We start from the raw sequence: 22,708 nt of genomic DNA, 5'->3' as shown, positions 1-22,708 counted from the left end.
ATCACTGATCCCGGCGGAGACGGCGGTACTCAGAGCAGCAGTGGTCCTGACTGCCACCGTAATCGCGCCCTATGTCATTGAACCATTGGTCTATGAGAGGAGTAGGCCTCACAGTACCGTAAAACGTCTTTGGAAGTTTTTGACTACCAGGACATGTAAAACTTAAAAGTACATGGCCTGCCTTTCACTTACATGGCATCCTGCCCTATTGGTGACCTAAGGCTTACGTTAGGGGTGACATATGTCAAAAGGAGAGGTAAAGGCATGGAAAGAGGTTTTAATTGCCAAGTCGAAATGGCAGTGAAAACTGCACACACAGTCCCTGCAATGGCAGGCTTCAGACATCTTTAAAGGGCTACTTAACTGGGTGGCACAGTCAGTGCTGCAGGACCAGTAGCAGCATTTAATGTAGATTTTCCTAGTCCCATGACGTAAAGTCTTAATTTTATTAAAGACACGGAGGCGAGTATTATGCGTTTCTTTTCTTACTTTAATAAATAGCAGCAGTCAAGAAATATACTACAATTCCCAGAAGGCAAAGGAACAACAGCCAATGGGAATAAAAACGTAGTCAGAACAGAGTACACCAATCACATGTAAACAAGGGTATTATGACATCACTTGACTGCGAACAGCCCTCTTTTCTTGCGAGAGAGTCAGTTAAAATTAAACAATGGAACAATGGAAAACAAAATGAGAATTGCCATAATGAAAGAGAAAACATCGGAACAAAAGTTCAAAATCCAAGGTAGCCAAAATGGATTCCGGTAAGTAGCTCCAGCGGAAAGACCAGCTTTGAACGGTGTCATGGAAGTTTGAAGAGAAGAAAACCAAGCTGAAGTCAGAGACTTAAGTGGAAGGTTAGCGGTGCTGAAAAGAAGGGAGGGAAAAAATAAAGAACAAAGTTAATAAAAGTGGAGGGATAATACTCGCCTCCGTGTCTTTAATAAAATTAAGACTTTCCATCATGGGACTAGGAAAATCTACATTTTATGGCAAGACCGGAGGCTCCTATTATGCGAGTTTAAAGCATATTAATTACATTTAGAGACACGTTATTGATAGGTTTGCAGTAGAAAACTTTAAATACATTATCATTCGACCAGTCTGCAGATTTAAGAATATCTTCTAAACAGGAGCCTGCCCAGAACGCTTTAGAAGCCATTGCCCCTCTGGAGGAATGAGCTCCGAACATAAAAGTATCTATGCCCGCCAGAGACATCAACCATTTAACCCATCTAGCTAGGGTAGCAGCAGAAACGGGAGAGTGGGGTTTCCTAAATGAGATTAATAATTGGGAATGAGAAGAAGATCTTAAATCTGCAGTCTTTAATTCGTACGCTTTTAAACCTTGTCCAACACATAGTTTCGGATGGTCAGGAAAATATGGATAAAAGACTGAGGATAAATTGGTTTTGGTTCGACGAACCACAGTAAACAAAACCCCTCTAGGTGTAAATTGTTGATTAGAAATATCAAGAGCTTTAACATCTGAGAGAGGTTTAATAGAAACAAGACACAATAACATAGTCAACTTTGCAGATAAAATTTTTAATGAAAGCATGAGATTATCAGGCCATGACAGAACAAATTTTAAAACAATGTTAACATCCCATAATTGACTGTATTTAGGCAAAGGAGGATTGGAAAACTTTACTCCCTTTAGTAAGCGGCAAATCAGAGGATGTTCTCCCACGGGTTTTCCATTGACTAGGGTATGATTGGCAGATATAGCTGATCGATATAGGTTGATCGTACGGAAGGCTTTTGCTTTGCTGGCTTTAGCCGCTAAGAAGTTGATAATATAAATCAAATCCGCTGAAAAGGAATCAATGTGTTTTCCCAGACACCAGCTGTGCCAAATAGACCAGGCTGACGTGTAAGCCTTTTTTGTGCCTGGGGCCCAGGACCGTGAGATGTATTGGGAAGCTTCTGTCGAAATGCACGGGAAAGATTGAGATTGCCAGAGAGTTTCCATGCCGAGAGAGTTAATAAATTGTCCAGGATGAGAGGATGAGATCGGCCTAGCGGGTCGAGAAGCAGTTCCGGGAAGGAAGGAATCAAAATCGGGAAATCTATTGAAAGTTCCAGAAGAGCCCGGGAACCACGTTTGTGATTGCCAAAAGGGAGTTATGAGAATTAAAGAGGCTTGTTGACACCTGATATGGGCCAGCACCCTGCTGATCATGAGGAAAGGGGGAAAGGCGTAATTGAGGGAAAGGGACCAGTCCTGTAAAAAGGCATCTGATGCCAAGGCCAATGGATCTTGACGCCAGCTGTAAAATTGTGGAAGCTGAGAATTGAGGCAAGATGCAAAAAGATCGATTTGTATAGGACCCCATTTGTTCCAAATGATCTGGAAAATTAAAGTGTGGAATCTCCAATCGCTTGAATCTCGAAGATGACGAGAATGCCAATGTGCTACCGAATTTTGAGAGCCCGGAAGGTACTCTGCATGAACCGAAATGTGGTTTGAAAGGCAAAATTTCCAGAACCCCTTGGCTAGTTCCGCCAGAGGCTTGGATCTTGTGCCCCCGAGGTGATTTATATAACGGACAGCAGAGATGTTGCCCATTCTGAGGAGAATGGCATAGCAAACTCTGTTTTTTGCAAGGCTTCTGATCGCAAAGGAACCGGCAAGCATCTCTAAACAATTGATGTGCATTTTGGACTCCTCTGACGACCATGTGCCTCACGTCGAGATTGGTCCACACCGAGCCCCACAGCCGGTTCGGCTTGCATCTGATTCTAATTCTAGATCTGGGGCTGATGCAAAGATACTCCTTCCGTTCCAGGCCTCTAAATGGTCTATCCAACTCTGAAGTTCTGTGCGAGAATCGACGTCTAATGGAATAATATCTGCGTATGAGAGTCCTTTTCTTAAGTGACGAATTTTTAACCTTTGAAGGGCTCTGTAGTGAAGAGGGCCTGGAAAAATGGCTTGGATTGAGGATGAGAGAAGACCCACAATTTGCGCTAACGTTCTGAGAGAGATCTGAGAACTGCTTAGGACTTGAAGAATTTCTGACTTTATGGTCTTGATCTTTGCAGAGGGAAGCAAAAGAATGGCAGAAATTGAGTTTATTTGGAAACCTAAGAATTCTATAATTTGTGAAGGGGTTAGGATAGTTTTTTCTCTGTTTATGATAAAACCTAAATCTGAAAGGAGTGAGCACGTGAGGGATAGATGAGACAATAGGGATTGTGGAGACTGGTTCATTATTTGGATATCGTCGAGGTATATGATCAGTCTGACACCTTGAGCTCTGAGAAAGGCTACCACTGGTTTCATGAGTTTGGTGAAACACCACGGGCGGAAGAGAGACCGAAGGGTAGAGAGGTAAAATGAAAGTACTGGTCTGACCATTGAAATTGGAGAAACTTCCTGAAATGAGGGTGGATTGGAACTACTAGGTACGCATCTTGAAGATCCAATCATACCATCCAATCCTGTTGAAGAAGAGTATCTCTGAGATGGAGGATGGTTTCCATCTTGAAATGGTGATAGACTACAAAATGGTTGAAACCCTTGAGGTTTACACAGGCCGCATTTTTTTGTTTTTCTTTAGAACCAGGAAAATTGAGCTGGTAAAACCTGTTGGATCGGGAAGGGCAGGAGCGATGGCTTGCTTTTGTAATAGGGATTGTACTTCTGAGGTAATGAGAGATGCCATGTCTGAGGAAAAACGTGGAAGGGAGGGTAACTGAGTCTGAACAGGGGTTGCGTAAAGTTCTATGGAATAACCTTGAACAGTGTAAAGAACCCAGGGATCTGCCGTGATCTCCGACCATTTTGGTAGAAAAAAACGTAGACGTCCTCCTACAGGTATAGAAGAAGGTATAAGACTTACTTGGCAGGGAAGAGGATCTCGAGTTCCTGAAGCGTCTGGAGCGGAAACCTCTTGCTCTCTGGGGATAAAATTGCGGCCTATACTCTTGGTAGGACGCGTTGTGGTATCCCCTGGAACCTTGGTAGTAGTATGGACGGCCGGCAAAGCGGGTCCTTCCTCTGCCAGCCCTTGCAAAAACCCGCTGGGCAAACATCTTTTTTAGCGATTGTTGCGCTTTGTCCAGCGACGTGAAAGTCGCCACGTATTTACTTAAGTCTTTGATAAAAGACTCTCCAAATAGCGCACCGTCGGTGTGACCATTAGGTTGGACAGACGCCAGGTCGATTAGTTGAGGGTCGAGTTTCAGGAGTAGACCCTTGCGTCTCTCATGCATAAGAGCAGAATTTGCATTGCCTAAAAGGCAAAATGTCAGTTGAACCCAAAGGGTAAGCTCTTCAGGGTCTATGAAAGAGCCGTCAATTCTAGCTGCCTCTTCAATGTCAAATATACGAGTTAGAGGACCCATAATATCAAGCAAATTGTCCTGACAAGACGCCCACGCCTTATCCACTCCTTTGCGTGGATCCTTGCCTAATTTCGTGAAGAAAGTCAAGAGGGGTTGGTCAATGGAGGGAGTAACTGAGAGATTACGGGAAAGGGAGGGGTGAGGACACTCTGGGCCATATTTATACTTTTTGACGCAAAACTGCGCCAACGCAGTTTAGCGTCAAAAAAATTAGCGCCGTCTAACGCCATTTCGAAGCGCCATGCGGGTGTCAAATTTATACTTTGACATACGGCGGCGCAACCAACAGGTGGGAGTCATTATTTCGTGACGCACACAGCGTCGGTCTGTCGTAAAGGAAACCAACGTAAAGGCGACGCACATCACTGTGGGTCGATTTACGACAGTGCAATTCGGAAAGCGCTGGTTTTCGTCACGCTATTGCGGTAAATTTTTGCGCGAAAACTGCCCTGTCAGCAGAGGAGACCCAAAATGGATCCCAGATGCCACAACAGACCCCAGGAGGATGAGAGCAGACCAGGAACCAGCCAGGAGGATCCATACAGGAACCAGGACATTTAAAAAAAAAAAAAGAAAGTGTCGCTTCAGTGAAGAGGAGCAGGAAATCCTGGTGAAAGAGGTGACGGAACACCAGCACCAACTTTTCATCTCCTCTAAATTGCCACTCAGTAGGAGAGAGGCCATATGGAAACAAATAGTGGACAAGATCAACAGTGTGGCTGAAGAACGCTGCACAGTCACTGAGTGTAAGAAACGCTGGCATGACTGCAAACGTAGGACAAAAGAGAAAATGGCCAGGAACAGGAAGGCAGCAATGCAGACTGGAGGGGGGAGTCCAGCACAACAGGAGGCCCTGTACCACATGGAGGAGATGGTCGCAGCCGTCATCCCGGAGGAGATCGTCACAGGGATTCAAGGACTGGACAGCGCAGACTACCACGACACAACGCACATGCAGGGTAAGTCGCATGGGGAATTCAAATGCAATAATGGGGACTGTAAGCGGGGGGGATACCTACTACACAATGCATGTAAGTCAGCACATATATGAAGTGGCATGGGTAAAGGGGTACGGCAGGGGGGCATGCCCAGCACAGACCGAAGCTGGGGCACGACAAAATACAGCAACAACAACAGTCCCATGGGGACATCCTGTAATGACAACAATAGAGCCAAGGGAAAGCAGCGATAGGTGGGAAGGCCACTACCTCAAATCCACAGCCAGGCACTTGTATTGCAAAATCTATCCTACATCAACTAGGTCCCTATCAGTAATGCAGTAGGCAAAACAACAACTGCAATGTAACTGCCACAACAGTTGACAATAACACCTCTCATCTCTGTGCAGCTATAGTACCAAATGGCAGGAACCTCCCCATGGAACATACATACCTAAATTAGGGGGTGAGGATGACATCCGCAACTATTCATAGAAATAAGACAAAGGCACCAGTACACTCAAATGCCGAATGTCCATACCTGACACATACATAAGCCTAAGTAAACAGTAATAGGAGCCACACAGCACTAACGACACACACATGCTGCATACGTCACGGTCCCTCGCGTGCCTGGCTAACAAGGCTACATCACTAATGTCATACTGCTCAGACAACAACATTGAGGAGGGGACACAGGCAACTGGTCACTGAAACACACCTGCAAAGTCTGACAAACAAATAGGACATTCATACGATAAACAGGCCAATCCAGTAAGACACACATGACCCAACATCATCTTCAAACATCAACAATGTTTACATCCATACCACCTCCTAACATTGACATGCATAGGTAATGCCACGTAACATGTACAGTTCATGCAATGTGAATAAAAAGTGTATGGGGCAGGGCCTGAGAGGCAAGTGTGCTGGCAGGGCAGTCACAACACCCACAGTCAGTCAAAGTGTATTGTGGCAAGTGTAACGTATACTTTGCGCATTAGCCTCAGGCTGGAGGCCTTTGTGCATCTTACCCTGAATGTACTTATACTCATTTGCTCACATCTAAGAGCCTCAGAGCACTTTGCACTAAATGATTCTCATTGCCCTTCCTATCAGTTAATTTAGCAAATAGCCAGTTCTAAGGTGTTGTCAATTAGTCAAATCACACTGTTTTGCCTACTTCTGCACTGGAGTTTGCCAGAACATATTCACTCTGTGCCCCAGTCAAGGATACAGTCTGGTATGTTGCTGATAGATGTGGTAGGGGTTAAGGTTTGGCATTCCTGCGTAGGGAAACTTTGTCATCACGATGACATATGACTTATAAAATCACTTCCTTGTCCCAAGATATGCAAGAGGGAGTTTCCAAACAGAGAAACACAACTAGATGCTGCCTGCCTTGCTGCTGATGCACAACCAGATCACAGCCCATTCCTCTGATATGAGGGATGATGTCTCCCCTGTGATTCAGACAGGCAAGCTCCAAACTTAACATGCTGTGCTATACATAGAACAAGCAGAGGGAGAGTAGAAACTGTTAGGCACCATGATAGCTGTGTACTAATGTATTACTCTCCTGCGGACTATTTCAATTCTAACAGTGTGTATTGTTTGGGTTATTGTGGCTCACACCTAAATTTCTACAAGTCAGTTGTACAATGAAACCTCATATTAAACAAATACTGTCTTTGTCATTTGTGTATGGTAACATACCGGAAAAGACATAATAGTGTAGGATCTGAGTGACCACGACTTGCCTGAGAAGTTCCAAAGATGTCATGCGCTCGGATGTCTAAACATTCCTTTGATGTGGGAGACCAGAGGCACTGCTAGTTAGTCTGAGCAAAATGAAATATCACGGTGACAGAGTTATTTACAAGTGGGTCAGACTTAGTCCCCCACACCATTAGCTATCCTGCTGCCTAGAAAGCCAGTAATCACATGTAGGATAATGAGAGCCCACCCAACAAAATGTCCCTCCATAACAATAGTTAAACACCGAGGGAGGAGTAGGACCAAAAGACGCCTATTCCTAAATAATTACAAAGCAACACCTAGAGGAGATCTGGCAGACATGTCTGATAGCTCCATATCATACATGCGACACACAGGTGGGCCATAGGCCTACAACAATGCCCTATGACGGACAGCAGATACCAAGACAAACACAGAGCACAAAGTTAAGGCATACCAAGGCTTGTATCTTAGTGCAAAATTGTCACAACACAGACACACTAATTGTACCCTGTTTCATTGCAGAGGAACACGGATCTCCTGCCGATATGCCTGTCCATGAGTTCCCTGATGACATGGATGACGAGCCCATAAACCTCCCACAAGAGACCATTCAAATGGTCCTTGAAAGCCTCCAAACCCCACCTTCAGTCACAAGGAGGAGCACAGAAGAAGCAGCCACCCCAGGAGAACCACCCGCCACCCCAATTGTAAGACCTGCCAGCTCCAACACAGCTGAGGACTCTGACGACACTGGCACCAGCTTTGAAAGAACTGTCGTTGGGGTCCAGCGGGAGCTGGCCAAGGAGGTGCGGGTGGGGATGCAAACTATGGCAGCTAGCCTTGAGGGGGTGCGTTCGTGCATGTTGTCAACTGCTGATCAGGCAGCTGCAATGCAAGCCCGAACATCGCTCTTGGAGGAACTTTTAAAAACACGGAAGGAAATCTGCACAGCTGTCATCCAGTTGACACAACAACTACAACTGCAAGCCAGTCAACGTGTGCACGAATGCAACATAGAACCCCTCAGGGCCGACCTGGCTGCCTACCATCGTGATGTGGCTGCCATTCTGAAAAACCAGCAGGCCCTCCTTGCTGCAGTACTGCCCTTCATAACTCGACAGGGAGCAGCCCCCGGGATGTCTGCTTCCATGTCTTCTAACACTGAGGTGTGTGTTGCCCCTTCACAACCAACAACAAGAAGGACACACCAGGCAACACACACATCAGAAGAAGAAGACATGGAACAGATAACATTCACACGCAAGAGTACCCGAAAGCCCTAGTCCCTGCACCATGGCCTACTCTGACCAAGGTCCTACGTTTTGACAAATGCCAGTCTCACTACTACTACACTCAATTACTGTTTGGCAATCCACTGTATGACTTGTCCCCATTGCCAGTGAATGTCTCTCTCCTACTATTTGGCAATTCCTGTTCCTCTGCACTGTCTGTGACATCACCCCAGCATGTCAGGAGCATCATCCACACCCCGTCTGTAGGATCACTATGTAAGAATGCACCTGCACGGACTCAGCTAACATTGTGAATGGACAGTTTGCACTACAGCACCTATAAATAAATATCACTTGCACACCTATTGTGTCTCTGTGTTATTTCACACTCCAACTGTGCAGTACATAACTCCAAATTGGCTGTGTGGCAACCATGTCGATTCTCTATACTACTGTCCTGATTTCATGTATACTGAAACATCTCTGCAGTGGCCAGGAATGCATCATAGCCTTACTATACTGAGGAAAATAACTGATTAAGGGACTAAGCACACACAATCATGCTGTGTTGGACAGAATGATGCACCATCTATAGCTATTCTAGACAACTAATGGTGGCTGAGAAATGTAGGCACCATGCAATACTTAAATAAGAAATAATGCTGTAAAATGTAAGGAATCATTAACAAATTACACTGCATCAATCACCCTTACGGAGTATACTTCCATGAAGGAAAGTCATGCTGAATCAGTACACACATGATGTAGGTCAGCAATGACAGCAACAAGAAAAGAGTGTGAACAATTCCTCATCTACAAAGATCTCCCTGAACTTCACACTGCTGTCCGACCTATCTATTTACCCACAATAACAAGTCTGGAAGCACTCTTTGTGAAGTAGGATACATGCCAACCCAAAACCTTGATGATCAATGCACACTTCCAATGGTGGGTCTCCCACATGGTGGATACTTACCAAGTTAGCACACGGGTAGCTGGCATGTTAAACCTCAATATCCTGGGGATAGCGAGCATAGGACACAAATGTCATACTAAAACATTCTGCTACACTGATGTCAAGGCCATGATAATGTAGCACCTAACGCATCATGTAAAGGGTTAACTAAATTTTTATTTCAATGAAGTAATAAAAGAGGCAACTAAGGGAAAGGTAAACCTACACTAATCTAACCTGACTACTACTAACCCACAACTGTCCCTAACTAACCTAAGCTAAACTTACTCTACACATGTAACGAAACGATCTAAACATCAACCCCCCACCCACCATTATGAGACAAGATACATGCAGGACAACACTTACTAACCTACACACATACTATACTATCCTAAACAAACATATATTTTTTTGGTAATATTTTTTTAATAATTTTTTTTTTTTTTTTTTTTTTAAACAGGAATCCCAACATTGCCCCCCACCGACCCACCAACACAAAAATATAAGATAGAAAGAATAAGGACCCCCCACCCTCTTCCCTAACACTAACTAAGCTAATTACCTATACTTATCCTATAACTAACCCCCAAAACCCAACTAACAGTATAAAATAGGAAAGAGGTGAGAGGAGAGGGGTAAAAGTTCAGGAGGGCAAAAGTACTACAGATTTGCCCTCCGTAGTGTGCGCCTGATGGAGTGGACCTTCTTTTTCACATAACTCATGTCCTCCCTCAGGTTGTCCACCTTTTTAACCAACTTGTCCAATTTTCGGGACAATGCCAGGAAGGCAGCTGGGTCGACAGGAGGGTCTGTGCTGGTTTGTGGGTCGGCGGAGGTGGATGTTGTGGCAGGAGTTGTGTGGCCACGGGACAGTCCTGCTACCACCACAAGGCTGGGTCCAGGTCTGGAGGAAGTTGCTTGGTCCGTTGCTGGGTCCACTTGGGCAGACCTGGTGGATGTGGTGTCGGTGGTTGTTGGTGGCACTGTAGGGGGAGCCTGTGGTGTGGCCCACCACGCCCCGGAGGCCCGATCTGAATGGTACTTGCGGGCCATCCTCCGATACCCACACTGCACCTGCAGGATGTGCCTGTATCTCATCGCACGGCGCTCAAAATGGTTGCGATCTGCGGCACTCAGGTTTGCAGCTGTGAAGAGAAAAGGCAAATATTTAGCTTTGGATTTGCATTGGGTGGAATACCACAGTGGGTCATTTGTCCATTACTAGAAATGTATTGGTTGCAGCAATTGTCACAACATAGTTCACGGAAAGGCTCAGAGGAAGTACATGTGAAACATGCATACATAAGGGCATATCACACCTAGCATATCCATGTCTCTACATGATGGATGGCATCACCCTAAACTACTCATCCAAATCATACCTAAGGCATTTGACATCATGGCAGCACCTCTTCTGCATACTGACTTCACTACATATGTCATTCTATGTGATAACAATCACACTCCTCACTCAATGGCATTTGGAATTAGTTGTGTGCTAAGATTGAACCCATGGGCCAGAATCAAATGTCAACACTAGGGGCCAGATGTAGGAATTTGGAAAATGCAACTAGCAATTTGCAATGCAGAACGGTGTCTCTGACACCGTCTGCGAGTCGCTATGGGGTCGCTAAGACCCACCTCATGAACATCAATGATGTGGGTTCCAAGTTGCGCCACCTTAGCGACTATGGGCACTCACGGGGATGGAGGCCTGCTGGGAACAGCCGACCTCCATGGACGTGACTGCTTTTAAATAAAGCTGTTTATTTAGCCCCAAGTGTAGGCTGTTTACCTGAAAGGAAAATGAGCTGCAATGAGTAAAAAATCACAACAACTTCAATCTTGGAATATTTCACGGTAATTAGTGGTCCCTTAGACCACTGGCTGTTTTGTACAGGATTATTTTGGTCCACTCACAAAGGTGAAGGATTACAATGGGGACCCCTTCCAGTTAGCAAGTGGGTTACGATCCACTTCAAGTGGATGATAACTGCGACTCACTTTGCAACCACGTACTCGGTTGCAAATGGGATTGCCTACCAATGTGAGTTGCAAGTAGGTCTGGAAAACCCCTTTATATTTTGCATTTTGAAAAGCATTTAGCTAATATGTTCATGACCACCAAATACATTTCGGAATAGGAAACAGACGTTTGCAACTCACAAACAGAAATTTATGCCATTTGCAACGTGTACACACTTTGCTACATCTGGCCCTAGGTACTAACTCAAGTCACAAAAGGTGTCAAGTACGTGTAACATACTGGTTGCTACAGTCCTAGGTACCCTGTTTCACAGTAACATCCCAGTCTTTGTGGGTGGTGTGGGAAGAACAACCAACAATCCCATGTTCAATGCACACCCAGGAGTGTATAGAAAGTTCAACAAGTATGTGCCTTCACACACAACACCTATGAAGGGCTAGCAACACGTTGTAGTCAGCCAAACATTGTCACATCCCAGGTCCACACATGTCAAAATGATATGACTTAGGCCAACATGACATACTATCAGTGAGGCATGTTTTACAACACACACAGAGGAGGTAGAACACCCATTCTCATGATTCGACAGAACACCTAGGCCATTGCACTCAAGTCACACACACTTCTAGTTCACTTTGTGGAAGTACATGCCCCCAGAAGATCCGACCTACAGTGTACACAGTCCATCCTCAACTAGGAAGAAGCACTTGTCATCAGAGCCATGTGCCTAAGCTATCTGGGAGACTGTCAGTCTGATATGCAGACTCAGTTCATGGCAAGTCCCTGACCAAGTCTAACATTGACCAGTGTATTCCAAATGAGTCATCCCATTCCCCATTGCCGCACAACTGGAATGACCTACAGCCCCTCAATCTGAGAGATGGCTAGGTATTGCTTTACAGAAACATAAGTCCTATTTGATATCACACTAAAACAACAATGCCAATGAACGGCGAGCGCATCAAATCATGAATTCTCTTGAACACACAGTAATCCATCATGCTTCATTACCAAACAGTGAAAATAGCACTCAGGCGACACTCACTGTAGGTATCGGGGTCGTCAAAATGTGCCACCTCTCCCACGGTGTACGGGGCTGGTCCACCTGTAAAGCATGAAAGGAAGAATATACTCAGACTGGGTGAACTGACAAATAATTTCAGTTACAATGACACTGTGTGAATATGACATGGTAATGATAGACTTTCCCACATGCTCATACTGCATGGATGACTTTGTATTCAACATTATCATTGGATGAGTCTCCTGCTACAGTGACACACCCTACTACACACATGCAGTGGCCAGGACAGTCATGTGTCGTCCAAGTTAACCCTCCATTAGTATGCCCCAACAATAATGTTATACATACATCTCAGCATGTGCATCCCAGAGAGACATTCCAAAACTGGTTCCATGAGGACTGCATGACCACTCACAATCAAACAGGCTAGGTGGACATGTTCAACACACAGCAACCACACACACATGTGACATATGTGTGGACAACATAACTAACTTCATGTGACGTGAAGGCAACACACATGTATAGCATCATCATGTGTTTCTAATTTTCTGTCTAGCTATGGCGTCTACATATGTAGGTATGTTGTTTCTTCATGACTTACTCACTGGCCATTATGACCACTAGAGTACAAATAGAGCCGTTCACGTGTTGCTTGTCTGACACAAATGCAACACTACATTACATACAGCTATAGCCATCTGGTATGTGTTGCAAAAATGAGCCATCGGACTGGTAGCATTGGTCTTCCTACACATTCTGCAACAAATACACATTAGGGCACATATGGATACCTTTGTAGCGCATCATTTGCATCATTTTGTGACGCAGAGAGGGGGCTAATTAGCAAAATACAGATAGATGTTGCAATTTGCTGCTGTTATTGCGTGAAAATGTGTTGCAAAAATGGGGATATATGTGTATAAACATGGGCCTAGGCTTCCCTAGCATTACACACAGTCAGCTACTTATTTAGCAGATTGGCTAACAATCATCACATGTTCCCACACAGATTTCGATTATTCCCATGTAATTGATTTGTACTCACCAACATGGCCACCAATCCTGAGTCCCAGGTGGTCCAGCAGGTCCTGTTCCCTGGTGATCAGATCTGCCCAGCGGTGCTTCAATTGATGGACATTTCGCATGCTCCCGTAGACTCGGACCAGGTGATGGCGCACCTTCTCCCACCGGATTTTCCTAGCCTCCGTGTGATACCCCTGTATCACACGGCCCCCAGCCTCCAGCATCAGTGGGAGGAAATGGCTAACTAGCCATATGAACCCCCCCAATTCATCTTCACCCATCCTGGACAGGCGAGGCCTACCTGACATATTGACAGCTAGAAAAATGGACAAATGAAATAAGAAAGTAAAAGTGGGAAATGGGGAAAGGTAGAGGTGTGAAAGAAAATGAAAAAGGAGAAAAATAGCCCAACTAACCCCCAAACTATGCTACCCACAACAGACTCCCACAGACAATACAAACAATCACAGGAATAGACAAAACAAGACTAAACAGACTGAGACAATGTTATACAACAAGAATAGATTGACAAAAAGACAAAATACAAGGGACACAGGACACTAAAGCAGTAAAACACAGGACAACACCTTTCACACAACCACACAGTCTAGATAAATCTGAGACTGTAAAGTGAAAGTGAAAGTTAACTCCCAGTACAGATTTTGTAAACAGGATATCCTATTACATCACTTCCTGCATAAAATGGCCGCCGTTTTTATTTTCCCGTTATGCGTCATATTTTCACGCATACACAATTGTGCGTCATTTTTTTTTTACGCATTACATTGCACATGATGCCGAGTCAAAAATTATGATATGAATATTAATAATTTTTAATGTACATGAGATGACCAACATATTGTCCATGTTGCGTCAAGTTTACCACGCATACATCATGGGCGGCATTTTTTTCCACGTACAGTAGTGCACATGATGCTGAGTCAAAAAATATGATATGAATATTAATAATTTTTAATGTACATGAGATGACCAACATATTGTCCATGTAGCGTCAATTTTACCACGCATACATCATGGGCGTCATTTTTTTCCACGTACAGTAGTGCACATGATGCTGAGTCAAAAAATATGATATGAATATTAATAAATTTTAATGTACATGAGATGACCAACATATTGTCCATGTAGCGTCAATTTTACCACGCATACATCATGGGCGTCATTTTTTTCCACGTACAGTAGTGCACATGATGCTGAGTCAAAAAAATGGATTATGTAAATTATACTTTGATGGCTAAATATGTGACACTTTTGGATACATTTCTATTTGACTCTGCATTCTGTGCACTCATGTACGTGAACAAATTATGACGCCCATGCTGTATGCGTAGAATTTGGAGAAAATGTATCCTTATGTCTTCATGTTTTTAACTTTGGAAAGGTGATTTGTCATGGTCAAACGGTGTTATGTGATACACATTTGTGTTTGTATATGACACATGTACGTTGTTGTATGTATAGAAGGCATTCACACTGTCATGTTTTGGATACGTTAACTAATGTATTGATCATATTTGTCAACATATTTGGGGTAATTGCTGATGGCTATTTTGAAATGATGGATGGGATACCATGATGTATTCCTTCTCCAAAATGTGTCCACAATTATGATGGTGATGCTTTTATCTGTAGTCCTAACAGGGAGTGCAATAGTCACTTACAGTTTTTATGGGGGTAACCATGTCCCATTATGATTTTGTGTTTCAGATTTGTGTTGGACTTTTGACATGTAGCCAACACATGTGCCTTATGCATGTGTTTAGTTCACAAGTACAAGATTCTTGTATGTTTTGGGGGCGGTAGAGGTGGACTTACGCCCCCAGCACCCTAGGTTTTGACCATCCATAATAGCTACTGTATCCATGGAGTATATTTATTATATCATGGCAAACCTGCAGCAGCAGGCTAATGTAAGGCCATATGGTATGAATGACTGTTGACCATTCATTCATCTCATTAGCCCATTTGACGTTTGCTGGAATGATGAATTGGAGTAAACTTGCATACCATTTTCCAATGACTATGTTTGCAAGACTCTCAGCGTTCCCGATGTGATAATGAGAATAATTTTGTTGTTGTCTGTGTCCCTTTCTGCATAAACTGGTTTAGTGGTGTGAGAAAGTAGCCTCTTTCTAGCCTTGTTACCCCCACTTTGGGCCTGTTTGTGAGTGTATGTCAGGGTGTTTTCACTGTCTCACTGGTATCCTGCTTGCCAGGGCCCAGTGCTCATAGTGAAAACCCTATGTTTTCAGTATGTTTGTTATGTGTCACTGGGACCCTGCTAGTCAGGACCCCAGTGCTCATAAGTTTGTGACCTATAGGTATGTGTTCCCTGTGTGATGCCTAACTGTCTCACTGAGGCTCTGCTAATCAGAACCTCAGTGGTTATGCTCTCTCATTTCTTTCAAATTGTCACTAACAGGCTAGTGACTAATTTTACCAATTTACATTGGCTTACTGGAACACCCTTACAATTCCCTAGTATATGGTACTGAGGTACCCAAGGTATTGGGGTTCCAGGAGATCCCTATGGGCTGCAGCATTTCTTTTGCCACCCATAGGGAGCTCTGACAATTCTTACACAGGCCTGCCACTGCAGCCTGAGTGAAATGACGTCCACGTTATTTCACAGCCATTTTACACTGCACTTAAGTGACTTATAAGTCACCTATATGTCTAACCTTTACCTGGTAAAGGTTGGGTGCTAAGTTACTTAGTGTGAGGGCACCCTGGCACTAGCCAAGGTGCCCCCACATTGTTCAGGGCCAATTCCCCGGACTTTGTGAGTGCGGGGACACCATTACACGCGTGCACTACATATAGGTCACTACCTATATGTAGCTTCACAATGGTAACTCCGAATATGGCCATGTAATATGTCTATGATCATGGAATTGCCCCCTCTATACCATCCTGGCATAGTTGGCACAATCCCATGATCCCAGTGGTCTGTAGCACAGACCCTGGTACTGCCAAACTGCCTTTCCCGGGGTTTCACTGCAGCTGCTGCTGCTGCCAACCCCTCAGACAGGCATCTGCCCTCCTGGGGTCCAGCCAGGCCTGGCCCAGGATGGCAGAACAAAGGACTTCCTCTGAGAGAGGGTGTTACACCCTCTCCCTTTGGAAAATGGTGTGAAGGCAGGGGAGGAGTAGCCTTCCCCAGCCTCTGGAAATGCTTTCATGGGCACATTTGGTGCCCATTTCTGCACAAGCCAGTCTACACCGGTTCAGGGACCCCTTAGCCCTGCTCTGGCGCGAAACTGGACAAAGGAAAGGGGAGTGACCACTACCCTGACCTGTACCTCCCCTGGGAGGTGCCCAGAGCTCCTCCAGTGTGCTCCAGACCTCTGCCATCTTAGAAACAGAGGTGCTGCTGGCACACTGGACTGCTCTGAGTGGCCAGTGCCACCAGGTGACGTCAGAGACTCCTTGTGATAGGCTCCTTCAGGTGTTGCTAGCCTATCCTCTCTCCTAGGTAGCCAAACCCTCTTTTCTGGCTATTTAGGGTCTCTGTCTCTTGGGATTCTTTAGATAACGAATGCAAGAGCTCATCCGAGTTCCTCTGCATCTCTCTCTTCACCTTCTGCCAAGGAATCGACTGCTGACCGTACTGGAAGCCTGCAAAACTGCAACATAGTAGCAAAGACGACTACTGCAACTCTGTAACGCTGATCCTGCCGCCTTCTCATTTTCCTGGTGGTGCATGCTGTGGGTAGTAGTCTGCCTCCTCTCTGCACTAGAAGCTCCGAAGAAATCTCCCGTGGGTCGACGGAATCGTCCCCCTGCAACCGCAGGCACCAAAAAGCTGCATTACCGGTCCCTTGTGTCTCCTCTCAGCACGACGAGCGAGGTCCCTCGAATCCAGCAACTCTGTCCAAGTGACTCCCACAGTCCAGTGACTCTTCAGTCCAAGTTTGGTGGAGGTAAGTCCTTGCCTCACCTCGCTAGACTGCATTGCTGGGAACCGCGACTTTTGCAGCTACTTCGGCCCCTGTGCACTTCCGGCGGAAATCCTTTGTGCACAGCCAAGCCTGGGTCCACGGCACTCTAACCTGCATTGCACGACTTTCTAAGTTGGTCTCCGGCGACGTGGGACTCCTTTGTGCAACTTCGGGTGAGCACTGTTTCATGCATCCTCGTAGTGCCTGTTTCTGGCACTTCTCCGGGTGCTACCTGCTGCTAAGAGGGCTCCTTGTCTTGCTCGACGTCCCCTCTACCTCCTGGTCCAATTTGCGACCTCCTGGTCCCTCCTAGGCCACAGCAGCATCCAAAAACGCTAACCACACAATTTGCAGCTAGCAAGGCTTGTTGGCGTTCTTTCGGCGGGAAAACACTTCTGCACAATTCTACAAGGCGAGAGTGATCCGTCCTCCAAAGGGGAAGTCTCTAACCCTTTGCGTTCCTGCAAAAACCGCAGCTTCTTCTGTCCAGTAGAAGCTTCTTTGCACCCGCAGCTGGCATTTCCTGGGCATCTGCCCATCTCCGACTTGCTTGTGACTATTGGACTTGGTCCCCTTGTTCCACAGGTACCCCAGATTGGAAATCCAGCGTTGTTGCATTGTTGGTTTGTGTCTTTCCTGCCTTATTCCCCTATCACGACTTCTTTGTCCTTTGGGGAACTATAGTTTACTTTGCACTCACTTTTCAGGGTCTTGGGGTGGGCTATTTTTCTAACCCTCACTATTTTCTAATAGTCCCAGCGACCCTCTACAAGGTCACATAGGTTTGGGGTCCATTCGTGGTTCGCATTCCACTTTTGGAGTATATGGTTTGTGTTGCCCCTATCCCTATGTGTCCCCATTGCATCCTATTGTAACTATACATTGTTTGCACTGTTTTCTAAGACTATACTGCATATTTATGGTATTGTGTATATATATCTTGTGTATATTTCCTATCCTCTCACTGAGGGTACACTCTGAGATACTTTGGCATATTGTCATAAAAATAAAGTACCTTTATTTTTAGTATAACTGTGTATTGTGTTTTCTTATGATATTGTGCATATGACACTAAGTGGTACTGTAGTAGCTTCACACGTCTCCTAGTTCAGCCTAAGCTGCTCTGCTAAGCTACCATTATCTATCAGCCTAAGCTGCTAGACACCCTATACACTAATAAGGGATAACTGGGCCTGGTGCAAGGTGCAAGTACCCCTTGGTACTCACTACAAGCCAGTCCAGCCTCCTACAAGTGGCATGTTACATTCTTCCTGCTAGGTACAAACTGGGACACAACTGTGATGGTCTACTTTCAAATATTAGGTTGATTGTATGACATATGTGTACATGTGTGTTGGAATGTGGATCCACTATCACCTGTCTGGGTGTATGTTGTCACTGTGACTTCAAGGTCTCCTCCTGAGTTAGTGGCAGCTGATGTTGTTCCAATTGTGTATTGCTCATATCACACACTTGAGAGAAGCCATTGATGACATGGTCACGTACACATGGATGGTCCCACCCTGTCTCTGAACACGTGTGATGTGACTTTCAAATGATCTCAAATTTTGGGCTGGATGAGAGACTGTTTCAGGTGTTTGGATCCGGCATGTGTAATTGCCACATTTGTACTCCTGTTGGGCTCTGTGTATGGTAATGTATCATGTCACATCCTACCCTCTGTGCATACATTTGTGATGTTAATTTTTGGTGTGATGACTGTCATAGCATTCTTGCTCAATGAGACGACATTCTTCTTCAGCAATTTCAAACTAAAGGTGGTCAGAAATGCATAGGCAAAAGCATGATGTGGTGTTGGTTATCTGTGTTTATTTACAAGTGTGGAATACAAGTTATTATATTAAATTAAGAAAAAAAATTATTGACAAGCTGTTGGCGCCTACGCACTCCTGCTGCCGTGTTAGGTTGTTCCCCCTCCTGTTGCAGGCCAGCATCCTCCTCTTCGTCATTCTCAGGCATGTCTGGGTCCAGGTCAAGAAGGGGAATATTCCTTTTAACACAAATATTGTGTAATATGGCACAAGTGAGTATGATCTTACAGACCATCTCTGGGGAATAGAGTAGGCTACCGCCAGTTATGTCAAGGCAGCGGAACCTTGACTTTAGGATCCCAAAGGTCCGCTCCACAATGCTGCGTGTCCTCTTGTGGGCGTCATTGTATGCCCGCTCAGCAGCAGTATTTGGGTTCCCATATGGTGTCATTATCCAAGGCTGGATGCCATACCCCTGATCAGCTGAAAGAGAAACACAGAATGGTATCAATTATATGTAGGAGGCACTGTTGTACGTATCTTTGATGGCAGTAGTTGTGTTGTGTTGTCTGTGACTATTTTGTGTACTAATGTGACAACCTATGGTTGTTGGTGAAAACTATTGCATTGATTTTTTTTCCTTGGCTGAGCAAGTGTTGGTTGGCTAACTGTTTGTCAGCAGGATGTATTGGTTTCTCCAGTACAGTGTGCCCTCCCTTGCATTGTGACTTGTGATACAGGTGTCCGTGTGTCCTCACTGGGGGTGTGATGATAGTTCCATGTAGAGTTGAAACATGAAAGTGTATTAGAAACGTTCATATGAACATACCCAGGCCATCCCATACCTTTAAACGTATGCATTGTATTAGTGTACAGGTTATTGTGAGACTTCCAATTTGCAAGGTGACATTTAGGCAACCACAGTTATTAATGTCTTCACACTAAGCTGTAGAGTAAATTCCAATGTGTGAGAGGTTCAATGGTGACTTGTGATACATGGCTAGTGATGTGAGTACCTCAGTGTGTTCCTGGCTAGGTGTTGCTATTGTGGTGTATGTGTTGTTTATCCTAGAGGGTTTCTGAGCAGTGTGTATATGACTTTGTTTTTTGTCCTTACCAACAAGTAGTCCATTGCCATACCGTCCATCCTGGAAGTGTTGGTTGATGGTGGAGTGACGGAAGATGAATGCGTCATGTACACTCCCAGGATATTTAGCCACAATGTTGCTGATCAGTCCTTGGTGATCGACTATGGCCTGCACGTTGATTGAATGTGTGTGCTTCCTGTTGTGGTAGAGGTGTTCACTCGCAGCAGGTGGCACAAGGCGTACGTGTGTGCAGTCAATTGCACCAAGGACGTGCGGGAAGCCACTGATGGCGTAGAACCCCTGTTTAGTTTCCTGCTGCATCTGCAGTGTGTTAGGGAAGCAGATGTGGCGGGGTGTCAGGCGAATGATGGCATCCAGTACTTTAGGCAGGAATGCGGAGAAAGATGGTTGTGATATTCCACCAACCAGGGCACCAGTTGTCTGAAACGAGCCACTTGCCAGCAGGTGAAGTACGGCAAGCAGCTTTGTTTCGGTTGGGATAGTGCGGAGAGTCACTAAAGTGGGGGCCAACTGCTGTTCAATATTTGTCAGCAGCTGCTGAATGGCCTGCCAGTTCAACCGCTACCTCTGGATGATGTCTCGTTCCCTGAGGCCATGCAGGGTTGTTATTGGGCGGAATACCCTCTCCTGCCTTCTGCGCTGTCTTTGGGGTCCCTGCTGTTGTTGTTGTGGCTGCTGTTGTTGCTGCAGGGCTCTGCGTCTACGTGCACGCTGAAGAAAAAGCACCTCCATGTCTCCCTGTTGCTGCTCTGCTGCTCTGCTGCTCTGCTGCTCTGTTGTTTGTTCTGTGTGTTCTGATTTGCCCTGTGATTTGTTCTGTGTGTTTGCCCCATTTTAACGCCTGCCCTGACCCAGGCGTTAAAATTTCACGATATTCGTGCTTTGCGTCATTTTTTTGCACCGCCTGCCGCGCGGGAGACATTTTTGCACGGAAGCATAAATACGACGCACCGCTGTGTGCGCCTGTTTTTGGACGGGAACGCCTACCCTGTATGTCATTAACGCAGGGCGGGGTGCCGCTTCCAGAAACTGACGCACATAGCGCCATTTCCCTTGTACGCTGGCTCGGGCGTCAGGGTTTAAATATGGGGCAACGTTTGCGCTGAATGTGCGTCAAGATTTTTGACGCAAATTCGGCGCAAACGGAGTATAAATATGCCCCTCTGATTTTAATTTAGCTCTAGTTTGTTTATCTAAGGGACAATTAATTTTAGCCGAGACATATTGTGCAACATGGTCAGCAGGAACCCACTCAGTAGAGTTGGGGTGAAGTATGTTGGAAGGGTCAAACATCGGGAAACCTTCGGGGTCTAAAATATTGAAAGTTTGAAGGGAGGATGGTTTGGATTTCTTGGGGGGGGGGGAGAAGGAGAAACATCATCCCCATTAGAGGACACATTGTAGTTAGAGTCCAAGTCAGGGAGATCGTCATCTGTGTCGGGGATGGACGATATTATCAAGGGAGCAATAACATTCTTTTGCTTGGATTTGTGTTTTAAACCAGGTTTCCCAATGTCCAAATGTTTATACTCCTTGGAGGGAGCCTTTTGAGGAACCGCGTCCTCTGCCACATGTGAGAAGGTCTCACTTTTCTTTTGCACCAATTTTTTTGATTTTGGGGGATTTTTAATGGGAGAAAGGCGCTGACTGCATTCCCCCGCAGTCTGGGCCGACATGGACCTAGATATCATGTCAGAAAAAGAAAGTTCTAGGTTTTTAGAATTTTTTTGCATAGAGGATGAAACTGCCTGTTGGACAGAGGATTTTATAAAAGCAGACAATTTCTGCCTGATGTCCTCAACATCATGTGAAGGAGAGTTGTCTGAATCCTTTATGGTGATAAAAAGGGCTGGGAAGTGAGGGGTTAACAAAAACCAGGAAGAAAACCCAGGAAGGAACAAGCTACCAAAGCCCCGCCTGTGAGCGTCGCCAAACCTGCCAGTCGAGAGGGAAGAAAGGAGCAGGAATGACCGGAGCCTCGATATCTCCAAGCAGGTAAGGGGCAACGCGGAAAATACAGGGCAAAGCTGTCCTAATGAATGTAAAAACGAGCGCTGGGGCCAATGAGCGCAGGAGAATGCCAAATTTGTGAAGAGGAATGCGAGGCGCCGGAATTCCTCAAGCGCGGGGCTGCAAACTGCCGCCTGAGGGAGCACGGCAATGAAAACAGAGCGCGCGGGTGACACGCGCAGAAAGGAAATGTTCGTTAAACTGAGCGCGCGGAGCGCTGAATAAAATGCGGCAACATGCCGGCTGACAACAGGGGAAATAAACTATGAAAACAGCGCGTTAATGCAGCAGAAACACTAATGAGTAAACATGAAGATATATTATTGAAAATACGAAATAACTATCAGACAATAAAAAAATTTTACAGAGAGAAGGATAAAAGGGTACTTAACTTGACTGCGAGCAGCAAGAAAAGAGGACTGTTCACAGTCAAGTGATGTCATAATACCCTTGTTTACATGTGATTGGTGTACTCTGTTCTGACTACGTTTTTATTCCCATTGGCTGTTGTTCCTTTGCCTTCTGGGAATTGTAGTATATTTCTTGACTGCTGCTATTATTAAAGTAAGAAAAGAAACGCATAATAGGAGC

The 22,708-nt window shown here is 45.3% G+C and overlaps 1 long non-coding RNA gene across 1 annotated transcript in view; it reads right to left on the bottom strand.

The window, feature by feature from the left end:
• Nucleotides 1-469: 469 nt before the first annotated feature.
• LOC138258638 (uncharacterized) overlaps nt 470-22,708 on the bottom strand; it is a 50,026-nt gene continuing 27,787 nt past the window's right edge. The window contains exon 2 of the long non-coding RNA XR_011198475.1: nt 470-870. This is a non-coding gene — a long non-coding RNA (uncharacterized lncRNA). The remainder of the gene's footprint in view (nt 871-22,708) is intronic.

Source organism: Pleurodeles waltl, chromosome 2_1 (assembly GCF_031143425.1).
Source record: "Pleurodeles waltl isolate 20211129_DDA chromosome 2_1, aPleWal1.hap1.20221129, whole genome shotgun sequence".
Taxonomy (NCBI): domain Eukaryota; kingdom Metazoa; phylum Chordata; class Amphibia; order Caudata; family Salamandridae; genus Pleurodeles; species Pleurodeles waltl.
The sequence above is the reverse complement of the archived record's forward strand: the minus strand, read 5'-3'. Positions and strand labels throughout refer to the sequence as shown.